Source organism: Mus pahari, chromosome 9 (assembly GCF_900095145.1).
Source record: "Mus pahari chromosome 9, PAHARI_EIJ_v1.1, whole genome shotgun sequence".
Lineage (NCBI taxonomy): Eukaryota > Metazoa > Chordata > Mammalia > Rodentia > Muridae > Mus > Mus pahari.
The window spans coordinates 52,921,306-52,942,274 of record NC_034598.1 but is presented as its reverse complement, the minus strand read 5'-3'; the positions used below and the strand labels follow the sequence as shown (position 1 = coordinate 52,942,274).

General features: G+C 38.7%; 1 non-coding gene and 1 pseudogene across 1 annotated transcript; one reads left to right on the top strand and one right to left on the bottom strand.

The window, feature by feature from the left end:
* LOC110326101 overlaps nucleotides 1-11,503 on the bottom strand; it is a 74,869-nt pseudogene extending 63,366 nt beyond the window's left edge.
* A 2,603-nt stretch (nucleotides 11,504-14,106) lies between these two features.
* LOC115064745 lies at nucleotides 14,107-14,239 on the top strand. Its single transcript, XR_003844569.1, has one exon. It is a non-coding gene; the product is annotated as a small nucleolar RNA SNORA17 (small nucleolar RNA).
* Nucleotides 14,240-20,969: the final 6,730 nt, after the last annotated feature.

Genomic DNA, 20,969 nt, shown 5'->3' with positions numbered 1-20,969 from the left:
TATATATATATATTTTTTTTTCTTGGACCTAAAATGTATGAACACATCTTTGGATGTTTTGTGTGACTATTTTCCCTGACTGGAATTTAGCATCATCCTTCTGACATAACACATACTTCTATAGCTGCATCCCAGATTTCTAGACAGAGCAAACCTTAACCAGAACAGACCTATAACATATAGAGAAATTGTTGATGTCTGGGTATGTGTGACTTCTCTCTTTAGTCTTTTATCATCAGAGACCAGTAACAGTATTGTTAGATATAAATTCCATTTATCAAATCTTTTATATATAATTTAAATTAGATTTTGCGGAAACTGCACTCTTTCCTTTTATACTATTATGTTGACTATTACAAATTAGTTTACATATTCAGATTAAATCCAAACTGTAGAAGCAGATTCAGAACTAATGCTCTTGATTCATTATTACAAATAAGTAACAGTGATAGAAAATTTTCTAATGCCCAACAGACTTAATTGTTTTCTCAACATCAACCTTTGCAGAAGAAATGAGCAGTACTAGTTATTGTGTGAGGTAAATTGACAGAGATTTATTGAAAGCATGCCAGTTAGTGTTTCCAAAGTTCTGAAGTGTAAGGGGGAGGGAAATTGTGAGCACATGAGATAAAAAAAAATCTATAGTTAGGGGATAATCATAAACTAAATGGTATTGTGCTCTGCACATTGCAGTCATATCAGTGAAGGCTTTCTCAAGGAATTAGCACTTACAATAAACAAATACATAGTTTGCCATGAGGATTAATACTGAGAAGAAAAACTAGGATATGGAAAAAGAAAAGGATTGTTAAATTGAAGTAAGTGTGTTCTTGAAGACCACTGTGATAAGGTTGTCTTTGAGTGCAGGCAGGATAAAGCCACTGTGAAATCCTTGAAAGTACCTGAGAAAGACTAGCCCAGGCTAGCCCAGAAAGTACTTAGGATAGACAAAGAGGGGGATCATTGGGCAGACAGAAGTAAAGAAGTTGTGGATGAACAGAAATTGGAGAAGTGATTATGGAGCCCGGAAATGAATGTGAAGGATCTTTGAGACCTTGCAGAAAGGTGGTATTCATGGTAGGGATTTAAGAGTAGCAACCTAATGTGCTTAATCTGACAGGCCAATTACCACTGCTGTGTGGAAGCAGGAACTAGCAACATCAGAACATAAATTACAGACCAGATGCTGCAAGGCCAGGGTCATGTCACCATGTACACATTTATTATAGAGGCACCTGCCTCTCATCCAGACCTCGAACCTGCTTTGAGTTCATAAATGCCAGTTGTTGAATATATTATCCTAAAATTGATGGCTTATTATGACCTTGGATGGCAGCCACCAAGACCTGCTTGTTTGTGTCCATGCTCACTGTAACTACAATTCTAAAGGGTTATCTCAAGTCTAGCATATTCCCTCTGTCTATGGTCTATTAAATCTTCAATTACATTCGAAGTGAAACAGAAAAAAAAAAACTTTCCTAAATTGCATTTCATCTCCCTGTTTGAAACCTTTGTTCATTATTTTATTCCAATGGAAAGACGAAATCTTCAGATGGTCCACAGAGCACTTTGTGGTTTTGTTCCTTCTTAGGCACCTACTTTCCAAGACTTTTCTTCTTCTTCTGTATGCAACTATTCTTTGATGAGCTTGTCTTCCGTGATATGTTCTAAGATCTTTTCTGAGATAAGCTCTTTTCTGAATTATCATGAAGTAGCCAACTGTCTCTTGTCCTGTCCTTTTTTCTTCTTTCTCTTAGAAAGTCGGCATTGCTCTTACCAAACTTCAATGATATCTGGTTCAGATCTGCATTCATTAATGTTTACTTTACAACACACAGTCTGACCCTGCCAGATCATACCTCCAAATGTGTTGTTTCTATTCCATTCCCAGATTCAATATAAAATATTGTACTGAATTCAATATTAGCATAGACATGGTAAAATAATGCAATGATAAACTTGAGGCTCACACACCATATTTTTATCTTCATCAGGACACTAGAGGAGGAAGGGAAGCAGATAAGCTTCTCTCCTTCAGTTTTCTCATAAAATGGTACCTGCTCATGAATTTCTGAATTGTTTTAAATTGATGTCCTTTCTTTATTATTTAAGATTTTCATCTTTCTCATTATTATTGTTTTGATTTTTATTATTTGATCTGCTTTATTTCATTAGGTTTGCTATGACATAACACATATGAGTATTACCTGTGTGTGTGTATTTGTATGTCTGCGCTTTTATGTGTATACTATGCCATTGTATCTATACACCTGTGTGTTGCATATGTATTTTTTCCCGAGAACTACATTCTGTGATTCTGCCAGCTTTTGTGCCCTTCTCTTTGTTAGTTATTCATTATGATCGTTTATGAGTCTCTCAATGCAGAGTGAGGCCTGGGACTGAGGAGGGTCAGTGTGATTAATGAATGAAGACTTTTGTGTGATCTAGGATTTTTATTTTTCCTTATATTTATTGTGTGAACCAAGCTATAGAGTTGAGAGAGATTTGGAATGGCTTATGAAATATTCATTGTAATATGTTATGAAGCAAACTGTGGAGGTATTCATGGAAGGAGAGAATTTGGTAGCTGGATAGGAGCAATTTAGGTCTCTGAGAACACAGAAATAAGAAGTAGTTTCTAGGGCCATCCTAATGGAGAAAATCAACATTTTAGGCTTCAGTAGACTTTGATAGATCTTCACTGTTTATATCTCTTTAAATTTTAAATGTTGTACAATTTAACATGTGATATTCGTAGAACTTGAAAGTAGAATTACATTCTATAACTTCTTAAATACATGATGAATTAATAGTAATATAATTTAATCTCATTCTTCTAACAGCCTGTTATGGGGTGAATTGTTTTAACATCCTATTGTTATTAAATTTCTGTGGCCTTATATTCTGCTCTTCAATTTTGATTTCCTTTGATGGGAGGTTCACCTCCACTAGGAATAGTCTATGCCTTACTCAGTAGTGATCAATCCATGTATGCTAAATTAATTAAATATTCTTCTGGGATGAATGGATGGAGAGAGCATTTGAAAGCATTGGAAAATTTCAGACATTCAAACTGTACACTAACAGGTTCAGTTACACTGGTCTCACACTGATATATATTTGTCCTTGCCTGGTAGGAAGGGTTATTCAGAAAATGCCACAAGGTCACCCAGTAAGCAATTCAGACAGAGGTAGCAGGGGAATAAAATGACTTAATCATTTAAAGAGGCAGAGTTTGATGATTTTTGTGGTTTCTTTAAGGACAATTTATTTTATGATTTTTTTTCTCAGCTAGTAGAAAATGATAAAAAAGAGACATTGCAGTTTCATTTTATTAGTATGTCTCCCATTATTTCAGCAAAAAAGTCAGGGCCAAATCTAAATTTAGAATAATATATGTTAGATTATAATTTGTCCCTTAGAAAATCGGTGACCTCTATGTCACAAAGGGGAAGACATGTGGAACACAGTCTGTTCAAGCCTGAAATAAAGAAGTCCTGTTCACAGAAATGATGGGCAAGGCTGTTCTGTACAGAGTGTAAATTTGCAGATAAGGGCTGGCTTTTTTTCTTCTCATTCATTTTTTTTATGCCAGAAAATGTGCTTTCAAACTACCACCTGGAAATGAGTCTCTCTCATATAACTGCTTGAATAGCATCTGCAAGATGATCAGGAAACATGGGCTCACTTGTGTCTTAAGCACATATTAAATTAGGTGGGTGTGTATATACTCTTAACATTTCACACACCTACAAGCTGCCCACTTTTTATTAGTTGTTAAAATTTTCACAAAGAAAACAATACAAAGAATCAGCAAAACCAAAAGCTGGTTCTTTGAAAGAATCATCAAGATAGATAAACCCCTAGCCAAACTCACTAAAGGACTAAGAGGCAGTATCCAAATTAATAAAGTCAAAAATGAAAAGGGAGATATAGCAACAGAAATGGAGGAAATTCAAAAAATCATGAGATCCTATTATAAAAGTCTATACTCAACAAAACTGGAAAATCTAGATGAAATGGATGGTTTTCTATACAGATGCTGCACACCAAAATTAAATCAAGAGCAGGTAAACTATCTAAACAGGCCCATATCACACAAGGAAATAGAAGTCATTATAAACCTACCAACCAAAACAAACAAACAAACAAACAACCCCCCCAAAAAACAAAAACAAACAAACAAAAAATACCAAAAAACAAAAAAACAGGGCCAGATGAATTTAGTACAGAATTTTACCAGACCTTCAAAGAAGACCTGATACCAATTTTTCTCAAACTATTCCATAGAAACATAGAAAATAGAAACAGATGGAAATTTGTGGTTTTATTATGGCCTTTTGCATGTACATATTTTTATCCAGCCTCCTCCTCTGCTACACTTTCCCATTCCACAGCATGTCATATTTGTCATTCATAATCAAACATAGTTAAAACAACATATGATTTCCAGTTTCACTCATTTCTTACAAGTGTCATGATTTAATTTCTTTCTTTACAGTCGAATAAACTTCTATTGTATGCATATACCACCATTTCATCATCTAATCGTCTGCTGATGAGCTATTAAGATGGCAATGATGAACAGAGAGGCAATAATCATGGGCTATTAGCTCTGTTGTAGGACTTAGAGCCCTTTGGGTCTATGCAGACAAGTAGGAAGAGCAAGCTATTTCTATTTTCATGTGAGTGTGGAGCCTTCCTTCTGACTTTCATAGCCACTGCACTACATCACATTCCTACCCGAATTATATAGGACACGCATTCCACAGATTCCCCACAGGCATTTCTTTATGTTAGCTTTCTTGATGTTTTCTATTCTGAATGATGTCTGATGAAATCTCAAAATACTTTTTATGTACGTTAGCTTGATTGTTGATGATATATTTGATACTGTTTCAAATATTATTGCCCATTTGTATTTCTTCTTTAAGAACAATCTCTCCAGTCTCTTAGCCTATCTGATAAGTTGAAGATTTGGGGTTTGAATATTCAAATTTTGTATGTTCTAGATACCAACCACATATAGCAGCTGATGATTATCTCGTATCTTTTTCTCTAGGGTTTGTTTCTTTTACTATGTGGGAGTGTTTTAGCATAAGGCAATACCATTAGTCAATTTGCTGTGCTATTTGAGTCCTCCAATTCAGTATGTCTTTTCCTGTGTACCTGTCTTGAGTTTATTTCCTTGTTTTTTCCCTGTTAAAATCTGTGATTCTTTTGATTTGTTTGCAGTGTTAGAATGGGTATAATTGCATTATTGTACAGGCAAATATCCAATTTTCCAAGCACGTTTTGTCAAGAAGATTTTTGATTTTTCAATGTAAATTTTTTTTTAATCTTGGCTTTCAAATTTATTGTTTTCTTTTTTCAAATTTTATTAGGTATTTACTTCATTTACATTTCAAATGATATCCCCAAAGTCCCCTATACCCTCCATCCGCTGCTCCCCTACCCATCCACTCCCCCTTCTTGGCCCTGGCATTCCCCCGTACTGGGGCATATAAAGTTTGCAAGACCGAGGGGCCTCTCTTCCCAACGATGGCTGACTAGACCATCTTCTGCTACATATGCAGCTAGAGACACGAGCTCTGGGGGTGCTGGTTAGTTCATATTGTTGTTCAACCTGTAGGGTTGCAGACCCCTTCAGCTCCTTGGGTACTTTCTCTAGCTCCTCCACTGGGGGCCCTGTGTTCCATCCAATAGCTGACTGTGAGCATCCACTTCTGTGTTTGCCAGGCACTGGCATAGCGTCACAAGAGACAGCTATATCAGGGTTCTTTCAGCAAAATCTTGCTGGTGTATGCAATAGTGTCTGTGTTTGGTGGCTGATTATGGGATGGGCCCCTGGGTGGGGAAGTTTTTGGATGGTCCATCCTTTCATCTCAGCTCCAAACTTTGTCTCTGTAACCCCTTCCATGGGAGTTTTGTTCCCAATTCTAAGAAGGGGCAAAGTGTCCACATTTTGGTCTTCCTTCTTCTTGAGTTTCATGTGTTTTACAAATTGTATTTTGGATATTCTAGGTTTGTGGGCTAATATCCACTTATCAGTGAGTTCTTTTGTGATTGGGTTACCTCACTCAGGATTATACCCTCCAGATCCATCCATTTGCCAAGGAATTTCATAAATTCATTGTTTTTAATAGCTGAGTAGTATTCCATTGTGTAAATGTACCACAGTTTCTGTATCCATTCCTCTGTTGAGGGACATCTCAGTTCTTTCCAGCTTCTGGCTATTATAAATAAGGCTGCTATGAACATAGTGGAGCATGTGTTCTTATTACCAGTTGGAACATCTTCTGGATATATGCCCAGGAGAGGTATTGCTGGATCCTCAGGTAGTACTATGTCCAATTTCCTGAGGAACCACCAGACTGATTTCCAGAGTGGATTTACAAGCTTGAAATCCCACCAACAATGGAGGAGTGTTCCTCTTTCTCCACATCCTCGCCAGCATCTGCTGTCACCTGAATTTTTGATCTTAGCCATTCTGACTAGTGTGAGGTGTAATCTCAAGGTTGTTTTGATTTGCATTTCCCTGATGATTAAGGATGTTGAACATTTTTTGAGGTGTTTCTCAGCCATTCGGTATTCACTAGTTGAGAATTCTTTGTTTATTTCTGTGCCCCATTCTTTTGATGGTGGCTTCATTATCATGCCCCGAGTTTCTCTAAGCTATATTTATTTTGAAACACTTGTATTTCTCCACCAGTTCTAGAACACAATTTTTGTTGGGTACAGCAAATGTGGGTGGCACCATTTCACGGTTTCAGGTTCTAGACTGAATAAGGAGGAGATGGTAATGAGAATCCACATTTGTTTCTGTCTGCTCCTTGAATTGATGCAGTGTAGTCACTATCTTACATGCCCTACTGTCTGTCATCAGCTAGGACTTTTCCATCATGATGAAGTGGGACTTCAAACTGTGATGAAACACAAACCCCTCATATCTTAGGTTGTTTCTTGTCATAACACTGAGAACTGCAGTGAGAACATTAACCAACACAGAAACTTTCAAGTATGCCTATGAGAGAATTGATGCCACTCTTATGTGATTTCTTTGTAGGTGACTTGGTGTTTATCTCTTACAGCTTTTAATTGTTTTTTGTCTTGAATTTTTGACATTGTAATGATGATCTGTTATTGAGATGTTCTTCTCTGATCATGTCTGTTCAGGTTTTTAAATCCTCTGGTGTTTTAATTGTTAATCTCTTTTCTAGACTTAGGGTATTTTCACTGGGTACTTGTCTCTGATCTTAGCTTTATTGCAGTTCCTTCTTCTTCTCAGAAGATTCTTGGGTTTACTCTTTTGAATGAATATTAAAACTATTGGAAGCTTTGTTCATGCTCATCATATTTTCTTTATAAATAAAGAATATCTTATATCTTTGAAACTCTTATTCTCCTGGATTCTGTGTATTGATGATGTCTCTTAGCATGCTAAAACTTAACTAGTTGAGACTTTATATACAGCATTTCTCTATTTTTGTTTGTTAGTTTTCTTTTACAGATCCTTAAATTTCTTGCTGACATTTTCTGCCAATATTTTGAATTTCACATCCAAATTCTGGCTGATTCTATTTTGGAATATCCCCACTTAAGTGTTGACTTGACCTCCTCACCTCATTAACCCAAGTCTTTTATGTGCTCCTTGAGTCTCTTTAAGGTAGGATGCTGAAGTGTTTATCCAGCAAGTAAGCTACCTCAGCATCCTTGGTTTCTGTCATTAAGGGTTTGGGAACTTGTGGACATGTTTTCTTTTCTTATTTGATTTTTAAAATATTACTTAAAAATTTTTGAATATCACACAATATGTGTCAAATTCACCCCAACAATTCTTCCAAGACCCACCTATCTCTATCCACTGAACATCTGTCTATTTTTAAGCTCTTCTAGACCAGTTTGTGCTACTCAAAATATTCATGGATGTGTGTTCTTTCACTGGAACATGGTTGAATGACCAGAGTCTATATCCTTAGAGAGATATGACCTTCTTTACCAAGCAGCTAACAACTTCTTCTTATGTTCTGTGCATCTCTTTGTATGACTATATCATTTACTTTCATTTTTGTCATTTTCTACTCTTTGTATTTTGTAAATCCTGTTGGTGGTCAAGCTTGCCTTCCTGCCCACCGTTCCCCTTTCTTTCCTCCCTTCTTTCGTTCTTTTTTCCCCGTTCCTCCTTTTTTTCCTGTGTTTATATGATGCATCAAATCATTGATTACGTATCATCAGACTCTTTTTATAGGTATAATTTTGGAGTAGTCAGAAAAAGACAATCATTTCCTGGCTTTCAGGATGTCCTGGTGTCCTCCCTAGAAATCTCTGATGATGAACAGTTCAGAATACCTCAGGTTGCCAAGGATACGTTTGAAGTTATATGCTGAAGATTTGAGGTTACACTAAACAGTGTTTCATGTCATATAAACTCAGGTCATACGAGTTTGTATGGACACACAAGCCTGGAAGAGCTATGTCCAGCAGATACATTGACCTTTGAACATGTATGGATTGCTTACCTCACTGAGTAGAATCGTTGATCAGTTGTTACCTGGTTCTCTTTTCCTCCTAGACAGAAGCTTCGCTGTCCCTTCTGTGCACATGGCTCTCTAAAGCTTTTTCAGCATCAATTTCTTCAGTTTTTCAGATACTATTGTACATTTCTTATTAGGAGCCTACCTATTACTCCAATTTATATTTTTAATGAAGATGTTACTTTTAATGAGATATTTTGTGTTTGTGTGTCTGTGAATATATGTAGATACCTGTGGAGACTAAAGACATCAGAAGCCTATATGACTGGAGTTAAAAATGGTTGTTATGGGTGCTATCGAAGAAACTCTGGTCCTTTGCAAGGACATATGTCTCCTTAGCTCCTGAGGTGTCTATCCAGGACCCACTTGTTTTATTGTCACCAGTTTCACATGTTAGGAATTCATATAACCCCAGGTCTCATATAACCCATGCAGGCCCCCAACCCCTCATCTTTCAGTTGTAGCTTTCTAAGTGCATGGATTAGAGACATGCTATATGAAATCATGGACTCAGTATATTTCTTATTCTGATTAACTGAACTTCATATAAAAATGTTTGCTTGAGGCTGCATGAGGTGTTTGATATAGTAACATATCTGTGAAAAAAGATGATAACAATAGGGGAAAAGGCACACTGGATCCTGCATGATGAACTCATTCTGGAGTGTAAAATGCCACGGGTGTTCTAGAAATGTACACACAACTTGCCTATTGATCTGCTCCAGGAGCATATTCATCCTCTTGCTAGAACCAGAAGTTGATAACACATCTCCCACTTGCATGAGTTCTATTACTCTCTTTTAATTTTCTCCCATATGTCATTTGCCATTTCAAACATCACTTCTTTTATGTTTTAGAATATGACATTTTCAGTAAGCAGGTCAGCAATATATAAGGAAATGCCTTTAGCTGAATAAAATCTCTTATAGTAAGTAGAAGAATTGGGAGTTCTTTATACTCCCTTATAATATCACAGGACCAAGATTCACAGACTCCATAATTCTTTCATCAGGTAAAAGATCCTCTAGTCCTATAACCAGGCTTTTAAATAGAGGATATTTTTCTAAGTACATATTCAGTTCCATTCTTCCAGATCAAGAATGTTCAGTGTATTTTATCATGATTTCAAGTTCTAATTATGATATTTTTGGTGAATTTGAAAGCATCTGTAAGACACCATAGGAAAAGATGTCATTAAATTCAGCAGGGCTTGATTCATGACTCCATCAGGAATTCTATGCCTACCATGTACAGGATTATCACTACTAAGTCATGGAACCAAAATGTTTTCACTTCAAGAAGGAAGAGATACTGTGTTCTATATAAGTGTTTATCTTAAAAGTTATATAAGCAATTTGTCTTAAGTGGCCTTCACACAAAAGATACCAAACAAATACTAGTATGGGTTCATAGGACTTTGAAGTGTGCCCAACTATCATCTCAGTTGTTGTAAGATGAATTCTTAGATTTCTCCTAAGTCTCTCTCTTCAGTAGACCGTGTCAATGATTTTCACTCATTTATTCATTCTCCTAGCCAAGGTTGAGAAAGCTATCTTAGAAGCTATGATAAGCAATCCTCAGAAAAGGCCAAGATTTTCTTCCTAATGTGATACAGATCTTAACTGGGGAGAGAGAAGTAAGAGAAGGAACATTCATAACAAACAATAATAAAAACACCTTCTTCAAGATTCCATAGAATCACAATCATGAATGCAGTTCTTTCCTTCTGATTAACCTGGCCTCTTAGCACAGCCTCGTTGAAGGCCTCGTGAGGAGTTTGTCCTCATTTCTTATGGGGACTTTGTATATCTTCCTTTTCTTCTCTTCTTCTTCCTCCTTCTCCTCCTCATATTCACTCCCTACTCTTTTCCTCTTTACTCTCACTGTCTCCTTCTTCCGTCCTCCACTCTCTTTTTTGTCTTGTCAGTCAAGGTTTTTCTATATAGTCTTGGCTGGCTTTGTACTTGCTTATGTAACCCAATCTGACTTCAAACTCACCAGATTCCTCCAGCCTCAGTTTCCCAAATGATGAGATTACAGGTATGTGCACAGACACCAAACTCTTTATTGTTCCTACAAATCACCCAGAAATATACATTCACTTTTGTTAGTAAATACTGTTACACAGACACAGGGATCCTGGAGTTATAGAAACTGTTGGTAACTACAGCCAAACTCTAGAATCATCTTGGGCTAGTTTTTAAGAGCAGCTTTCCTGAAACATAATATAAAATCATTGCTGACAGTGTGAAGATGTTGTAATATGTCTATACAGATGCAGTTCTCACACCAAACCCAATATTGAGCATGTTCTCCAGAGTCTTAGTTCATTTCTTCCATGCTTTTATTCTTCCTCCTTCCCTTCTGCTGTCTTTTTTATTTCTTAAATCTTATTTTTACAGTCCAGTCATTATCCCCCTCCTGGTCTGCCCTTTGACCCAGGGGTCACCTGTCCAACAAACCCAGGGGTCACCTGTCTCTGTTAGGAAAATGAAGGTTAGTAGTAGAATGTTATACATGGCCAGGAAGTTTTTATGTAAGTGCCAGGGATCCACACTCAGGCCACACACAGCCACGAAGTTTTTATGTAAGTGCCAGGGGTCCACACTCAGGCCATTCACAGCCATGAAGTTTTTATGTAAGTGCCAGGGATCCACACTCAGGCCACACACAGCCACGAAGTTTTTATGTAAGTGCCAGGGATCTACACTCAGGCCGTACACAGCCATGAAGTTTTTATGTAAGTGCCAGGGGTCCACACTCAGGCCACACACAGCCACGAAGTTTTTATGTAAGTGCCAGGGGTCCACACTCAGGCCATTCACAGCCACTAAGTTTTTATGTAAGTGCCAGGGGTCCACACTCAGGCCGTACACAGTCAGGAAGTTTTTATGTAAGTGCCAGGGGTCCACACTCAGGCCATTCACAGCCACGAAGTTTTTATGTAAGTGCCAGGGGTCCACATTCATGCCGTACACAGCCAGGAAGTTTTTATGTAAGTGCCAGGGGTCCACACTCAGGCCATCCACACCCAGTAAGTTTTTATGTAAGTGCCAGGGGTCCACACTCAGGCCATCCACAGTCAGGAAGTTTTTATGTAAGTGCCAGGGGTCCACACTCAGGTCATTATACTTGTATAGGAAGGACTTTATCTAATGAGTCATAACCCCAGCTCCAGACCTTCATGGGTTTTCTCATTTGTCCTCTAGGAACCAGGTTTCTCCAGCATGCTATACCTTTTCTTTAAATGTTGGAAACTGAAATATGAGGACTGGTTCCATTCTTATCTATATTTCTGTATACCTTGACATCCAAGTTCAAACCTTACCCCATGGAGAAAATGCCTTCTTTACAGATGTCAGCTGTCTTGGCAGAGTGACTTGAGTCTTCTATGTTCTAGCAATTTGAATATCAGTGTTACAGTGATGCTTGTGCCTGCAAATTCAGATTCCACAGCAGACTGCGTGATTTGATGTGAACATCTCCTGTCAGTGACAACCAGAGCCCATACAGAGAAGAATCTTGTGGACTATGTGAAGTGTTCATTGTACAAATGGTCAAATAACTAAGAAACCTTACGACATATGGAACTAAGTAATCTTTTGATAACTTTAAGACAGTGGGATCATATTATAGCAAATCAGAGAGTCAGATTAGGTTCAGTGCACATACATACATATATACATTCATATGTGTATGTATAATATATACATATAGCATATGTTATATAATATACCATAATAAATGTATGCAGTATGATATATCTACATCTACCTCTATATATATCATAACCCTTTACTGCCATTATCATGGCAGATGGCTGAAACACATTGAGCATCTACTAATATCTTTTACATATATATATATATATATATATATATATATCATATATATTAAATATATGATACTGAGGTCATTGTGAGCAAGACTTGCTTTTAAATAGTTAACACTTCCTGAAAGCAGAATGAACTATTTTAAGAACCTGATCATGTCAGCAGAGTTTGTTCTGTATATGTTCTATAACTACTTGGCACAGATATTACAGATAAAATAAAAACCTTTCCTGAGTCTAGAAGAAAGTTCATCCACAAAACATGATGATTGTTTAATTTGAAAAGTTGCATGCTATATTTATTCAGACATTGGCCACAATTTGTGATTCAGCAATCTCTCGCCATTTTCTATTGTCTCTCCTTCCTATATTTCTCTATCAACACAGGCTCAAAAAAATTAAAAGGTCAGAAAACAAGAAAGAAGAAAAATAGAAATTATATCATTTTACTTCTTAGTTCACCTTTATTTATCTTTTAAACACTATTGTAGCAGAAAGCTACCTTAAGTTGTTTCAACCTGCTGCCTGCTCAGAAGCCTTTTAGAATGACCTTTCTGGATAGTCTTAGGGCATTTGGCTGAAAGGCATTGAGCATCTACTGATGTGTTTCTACCATGCATTCTTTGCATCCTCCTGATATCTCTTCACAGTGAATCTACAAGTCATTCCTTCAGGTAGAGAGAAGTTGTCCAATACTGTTTAACTTGTCCATGATATGCTGAAGGAACTCAGCCTGTACACTCAATTCAAACCACAAAAAGTGTAGGTTTCCTCCAAACCGCCTAACCTACTACTCGCATAGTGTATTTGTTTTTATTTATTTATTTTTTATTATTTTCTTTATTTACATTTCAAATGCTATCCCGAAAGTTCCCTATACCCCCGCCCCGCCCCTGCTCCCCTACTCACCCACTCCCATTACTTGGCCCTGGCCTTCCCCTGTGCTGGGTCATATAAAGTTTACAAGACCAAGGGGCCTCTCTTCCCAATGATGGCCGATTAGGCCATCTTCAGCTACATATGCAGTCACATGGAGTATTTGATTACACTGTTTGCTCTCCTCAGTTTTCTGTAGCGGTGAGTCACCATATATAAACTTGATTGTTGAATCCCAAATAATTTACATATATTGTGCATCTAACCGAACAAATTCACTACCTGCTAAAATAGATTTATTTTCATTTATGTTTATCTGTATGTGCTTTTGAGATTTTTTTATTGGTTATTTTATTTATTTACATTTCATATCTCGTCCACCTTCCTGGTTTCCCCTCTGCAAAATCCCCATCCTATCCCTCTCCCCTTTGTCTCTATGAGGGTGCTCCTCTACCATCCCGCTGTGTGTGTGTGTGTGTGTGTGTGTGTGTGTGTGTGTGTGTGTGAATGCAGATGACTATCTAGGCCAGAAGGGGGAGTATCAGATTCCCTAGATCTGAAGTGGTATGCTGTTGTGCGCCACCCAGTTATGTGCTTTTGAAGCAGCAGGTGTTAGTTACCTTTAAGCTATTTCTCCAGTCCCACTCTAGCTTAAAACAAACAAAAAGCTCAAACAAACAAACAAATAAAAAACTAATTTACAGGGATTGATTTCTGAAGTTTGGGGAACGTCCCAATGCAGTCCAAGTTTTCAGTGAAAATTCATTTCATATCAGCTCTTGTCATTTTTATAATCCCTAGTATTACACACGTGATAGGGTCAGATGGAAATGTGCAGATATCTATTTTGAAATTAAATAATACCCTGTCCCTCGAGGAATTTCAGGTGTGACTCTTGTGTCACATGTGTCAGTAGGTACCAGAGAAGAGCGAGGTTATGTGTATGCTCCGTGGTCGGGCCTGTGAACATCTCCCTGAAAAAGGCAAAGCTGAGACCAGTCTGGGACCATGGTTCCCTAACAGGAGTAATCCTGACATAGATGACACTCACAAGGGGCCACTTGGGCAGCCTGGGCAATGTGTGATCCCAAGATGACCACCAGATTGGAACTGTGAAGCCTGGAAAGGAGGCTAGTCTGAGATGACCACCAGTCTGCAGCCCTGCCGGCCTGGGATGTGGGGAGAGCCTGATTGAGAGAAGCCCTGTTCAATACCACACTTCATGAGCGGGACATAACTCCTGAGAGGAGTGCCGACATTGAGACTCTGGAGGCCACTAAAAGGATCAAATAAGTGGTGGAGAAATGGAAAAGAAGGAGAAAAAGAAGGATGTGGACAGACGCAACGAAGAGAGTCAGAACTGGAGGCGAGAGGATAGTGAGAAACTGCCCAATGTGAGAATCTGGAGATTCCACCTGGGAACACACTGGGATACGGTACTATACTACTACTGGGGCAACATCTTGGTCCGTTGCCCTGCAATGTAGGGGTCTGTTACCACCAAAGGAGACTTGTATGCTCCTGCTGTGGGATGCCTTCTGGGGACATGTAAATATCTGACAGCTGTGCAGAACTGGTCCCATTCTTCAAGTGACAACATGAGATGACTGGTCCTGAGGGCATGAGAGCTGACCCAAGGGCCTCTAGCTGCAGTATTTGCAAGAGAGGGCCACACACATTGCAGGAGCTGTGGCTGAGCCTGTCCCAAGGGTATGAGGATGGCAGAACAGGCCCTGCCACTGGTCCCCTGTGCAGTGGCACAGGAGTAAAACTCTATCTTTTTTTTTTTTTTTTTAATGTTTTCATGGTTTCCCCACTGCAAAGCTTAAAACATGAAGCATTTACTTACAAATAGCAGGAATCATAAAAACACGTCAAGTGGTTACAAAATTCAATGGAGCAATGCTTTGAGATAAAATTGGCCAGGGATTGAAGTCATAAGGATCAAAAGCAGGAGTTAGAAGACAGAAAGGAAAATTAGAAGACTGTCATATCTCACTGATGTCTCAATGCAGCCATAGATTGATGGGCACTGATTATCATACATCACTCAAATATCTATGGCAATTCTGAGTCTGCCTTTATCAGTGTGAGGAAGTATGTCTGTTAAGATAGATAGAAATATATTTTGCAGTCTATTCCCATTGATCATTATCAATGAATTCTGTTGACCATCAATTACAGGATGTGAGCCTCATTCCTTTTTAAATTGTATTTGAAAATGGTATATAAACATGATTGATCTGGTCTATTTCAGGTATATATTTTATTTGTTTAGAATGAGTGCCTCTCTCTCTCTCTCTCTCTCTCTCTCTCTCTCTCTCTCTCTCTCTCTCTCTCTCTCTCTGTATGTAACTCTGACTCTAAGGGATCCAATGCCTCTTGCCTTGACATATGCTTACATTTATAAACACATACCAAGAGGCAGATGCATGTGTCTATATATAATACAAATACATATTTGTAAAGCCAATAAAGGGGTCAGAGATACAGATCAATGGCGAATTGACTTTGAAAGCTGTCTTCTGACCTCTAGATATTTGCTATAGATGCAAACACCACACACACACACACACACACACACACACACACACACACACACTTAAAAGTAGAAAAAAGGAAGCCCATTGGACTAGTGGGTCAGTTCTTCTGATCATGTGCTACCCTGTGTAGTCTTTAGCTTCTAAAGGCAAGGAGTGAGGAATGGAAACCCTTGATCCAGTTCACTCTTCCACCACCTCTGCATCCCCAGACAGTACTTACCCCATCATTTCTATGAGGTCCTGTATTGGATGTCTTTCCAGGTAGTTCTGGCCATGCTCTCCTCTGTGGCTGGGTGATATCAATGGACTCTCCTGATATCTTTACCTTGGGATGTGTGAGAACACAAGAGAATTGTGCAGTACTGATTGCCCTTGCACAGCCGTTTCACCCACTCTCCCCCACCACTGCCAATATGTTGAAGTCCAGAGAGATCTCACCATTGAAATCCTTCCATTACAGGAAATCAGTGATGTTAGACCAGAAAGTTCCAAAGGAGGGGTGAGTTGGGTCCCTTAATCCCAACACTGGGGACATAGAGGCTGGCGCATCTCTCTGCGCTGGAGCCGAGCCAGGGTTACAGAGTCAGCTTTGTTTCCAAAGCAGAAACAAAACAAAGAGAAGGAAAAGGAAAATCATAGTAAACTTAAGTAAAACCTTTTAGATTGATCGGAGACACAAAGGACAGTGCCATTTCAGTCATGACCCACTTGTGATGTGCTTATTAATTTTGTGTTAAACATATGACAGAAGAAAAAAGAAGGAGATTCATATTGTATCAGTCATTACAAACAAGTCCTATTCAAATGTGTAATATCATAGCCAGCCGAGAGATTTGGGAGGAAAATGTGGGGAAAGACAAAACAAAACAAACTGTGTTTCATCAGAAGGGAGCTATTCCTAGTTTGATAAAAACTATAACACCACAAGCCCACAAAACATAACTCATCACAGTAAAGTTTGCCAACACTCAAGATGCTGAGAAACAGAGGATAAAACCACATGTGGTGCTCAGCCGGAGAAAAGGACGCACTGTGAACTGTAGAACACAAACAATGATCACTCATCATTGATGCAAGTGAAAGACTAATGCTAGAATGCTATTTGTAAAGTGCCAGGAAAACTATCATTCTAGAATGCTAGGCAGCTGAAAGGTCCTTCATAAATAACGGCACAATATATGTTTTCAAGAACATGCAAGGCCACCAAACATGTGACCAGCGAAGCAGAATGGCGTGGTGAGAGCTGACCCTCGAGATACATTGTCCTTGAGTAAAAGGACGCATATCTACAGGTGCTAAGAATCTCATTACTAAGCCTCAATTCTCACACTTAATTTGAACGAGTGTGGATTTTCCATGGCATTAGCTGACCTTTTAAGTATGATGATTCCCTGTTAGTCTGAAGTTACTGCTTGAAAAGTGTGCTTTCTAACAGGCAGCTGTCACGTTAGTAATCATGCCAGGAACTCAGTCTACAGCAGGTGCTCTGGGCCAAAATTCGAGTAATAATTTACTAAAATTTCCAAATATTTTAGATTATTAATCCAATTTAAGACTCCTGTCTTTTATCCCATATTTTAAGAACTCTCTCTCTCTCTCTCTCTCTCTCTCTCTCTCTCTCTCTCTCTTCCCCCTCCCCTTCTTTTTACCTCTCTTTGACATTGTGGTTCAGTAAAACTAAAACCATACCAATTGTTTTGTATAGAAAAGAAAGAAAAATGTGGGATTCAACTATTTCAATTTCACTGTAATAATTTCTGAACCTGGTCAGAGAGCTCTTTTAAATCTGAGATTCAGATTCACGGGGAAGATGTGAATAATTTTTAATGTATTTTCTTCTCCATTATTCTTAGCACTTAAAGCAGCACACATAAATACATTGATACATACATATGCTACAATGTTTATGCCTTCCTTCAACGTCATGTATATTAAATGAAGTTTTCACCAAACAGTATATGTTATATATAATCTTGTACGTGTACTTATTTATTTACAACAACTACATCTTCACCAGAGTTGTAATAGCTCATTCTAAAGAAAATGTACGAGTTTCTCTGAGAAATCAGGTCACATACAAACCTGCACCCTGCATTTTCATCCATTGAACTATATTATTGAAATTGTTTTTAAATATCTTGTGTCTTGTGCACAGCACTTTGTCATAAAGGGTAAAACGCGTCTTGTTTCATTCATCCAGTCAGCTCTTCCTGGAAGACGTTACTGCCAGTCAAAATGGAAACAGCTTAACGTAATAAATGACTCTGAGAATTGAGTCTGTCCACCACCGGAAACTCGGTAAATTCATGTACATACTCAGACTGCTGAGAGATTTTTGACATTATCAAGTAGAGATTCAAAGGTTTTCTCTGATTCAGAAAGCCATTTTTTTTTTTTAATAAAAAGGACTCTGAACTTACTTATTTATTAACTTGAAGAAAAGGCATTGCTTTTATATCCTCATTCCTAGTTATGTGTTTGGGCGAGCCTACTGCATTATTATAGCATAAAGGTATTAACTGTGGTCTTTTGTATCATGTAGTGTATGAGTAACCTAATAATCTATTATCTCAAACAGTTCATTTGTATATTTATTTACTTAGTTACTGTATGCATAGACAAATGCAAACGATTTCAACAGAACTACGAAAATAGCATGCATGCACAGACATACATATCTAATATGTGTGTTGTGAGCCTCCTGGTATGGTTGCTGAGAATTCTTCTGGCAGAATAACGAGTGCTCTTAACAACTGATTCATTTCTCCAGACCCCTCATGGTCTTTAATGAACAAGTGCTGGTGGACTTTCTTCAGTATAGAGAAGACTGGATGCACCGGTTTCCAACATGCGTTTTAGTCACAATGAACCAGCCTACAGGTAATGTGCCAGTAACCTAATCTCACTCACAAGGTGAGAAGCAAAATGTGCTATGTGTGGTGAGCTTCCCCAGGAAGAACATACAGCATGTATACAGCTGTGTAGACACTAGTGCTAGAATGGCTGAGCACACATCAGTGACCCTGTGCGTGGGAAAGTTCTGAGAGAAGGAAGGAAGGGATGGGGCCCAGGGAACATCCAATTATGGTGGGGAGCTGCCAACATTCCCATTGTATCTCACAGCCAGGTTAAGCTGTTCCCAGGCAATGGAGGCAGGTTTCCTTTCCTTCAGAAAGTAGATTATAGAAATCTTCTGGGACTTAGGAGTCCTGCTTGGGTCAGGGTTACTTTTCCCATATTCAAAGACAGAGAAGTGTTCTCGCTTTTCAGAGTGGTTGCAACCCTTAGTGGGTAAAGCTTTGCGGTAGGGCATAGTTTTATACATTTGAAGATAACAGTGTCCCTGGATACCATTTCATAGATAGCTTGAGTACCCTTAAGTCATTCTCCAAATTAAGACCAAACTGTACCCACACATTTTCAAGGGTTTCTGGAGAAGAAAATTTTAATGTGGCTGACTACTATTATTTTAATGTTCATTTAATTTTACTAGTAGTGTCTTAATTTCTGTTTGTTTGGTTTTTTTTCTTGTTGGCTTTCATCAAGGGATTTGTTCATTTCCTGCAATTTATTCATAAAGGGATTTATTAATTTCCCCCTTAAGGACCTCAATTATCTTCATGAAGTTGGTTTTAAGTTCCTTTTCTTGCAATTTGGTTGCGTTGGAATATTCAGGGCTTGCTGTAATGGGATAGCTTGCTGTAATGGGATAGCTGGGTTCCGGTGGTGACAGGATGCAGTGGGAAGCTGGGTTCCCGTGGTGACATGATGCCTTGGCTGCTGCTTCTTGTCTTCTCACGCTGACTGCTAGACATCTGGGTCTGGAGCAATTACGTTTCTAGGTACAGATTTCTGAGGTCTTTGTTGAATAGGTATTTTGTGCCTTGGATTCTGTTTCCTCTCTAGTCCTTTGCTCTGTGTGGCCTAGACTTCTCCCAGTCTCTGCAGTCTCTGGTAGAGCTGGGAGTCTCTACCTCCAGATGGTCTCTGGTAGAGCATGGTCTCTGTCCCAGGCATGGGGCCTGGAGAACTGTGACTAGGAGGGTGGGGGCTGGGGATAGTGTTGGGGAACATCGAGTTAATAAGAAAGCGTAGAAGGTTAGGGGAGGACACCCTACCTGTACTTGTCTTGGTTTCTAGTAGAGCAAGGAATCTATGCCACTGTTGGAGAATGGGGCTCAACAGGTTAGAGGAGGTAGAACTGGGGATAAGGTGGGGAGCTGCTGAGATAGTGACAGTGTGTGGAAATTTTGGGGGACTTCTTCCAGTTTCTGATTTCTCTAATAGAAGTGGGTGTCATACAGTCTGTTTCTACCGCACCCTCTGGGTGTTTAAAGAGGTCTACCGTTTTTATATTTTTACTGTTCTTTAGACCCATTGGAGCCTTGCACGTTGCTTGGACATTCTTGATCTTGCAAAATGAATCTCAGCTTCTTTTATATCATGATAGTAAGTGTTCTGGGTCTCCTATGTGCTTATCTTGGCTAGAAATAATTTTACTCCAGCCACAAGAAACTTCATAGATTGTTCCTACATTGTTCACTGAAATGTAGACTTTTTTTATTCATCTGCAGACTTGGCAGTTATAGTAAGGAAACTCAGAAGAGCAAAGGCAGTATATTATTTGCTCTTCTATTGCTGTGATAAATGACCATGAACAAGACAAGCTTAGAAGAAGGACGGGTTTTTAACAGGCTCACAGTTACAGAGAGTTAGAATCCATGATGGCAGAGCAAAGGGCATGGTGGCTGAGTCTGAGGCTGAGAGTTCATAACTCAAATAAAAGCAGGAGGCAACAGCTCACTCAAATGAACAAATCTTTTGAAGCATCACTCACTGGCCCTAGTGACATATTTCTTCTAGCCAGGTCACACCTCCTCATCTTCCCACAAACAGTTACCAACTGAGGACCAAGTATTCAAATTCCTGAGACATAAGAGGGACATCTCATTTAAATCACCTTAGATAGTGTTGTGATCACCTGCACTCAATTGCTCTGGAACATGACACTCTCCTTGCGGTCTTCATCCATCCAGCTGTGATAAACATAAGGGACTCTCCCAAAACTTAACTTCTGCTCACCTGCCATCTGTCATAATTTCAGTCATCCAATTGAACCCTCTGACTATCCTATAAGTACATTCGAGGTTTCCTTGTAGTCTTTGTTTGAATCAGATTCATGTT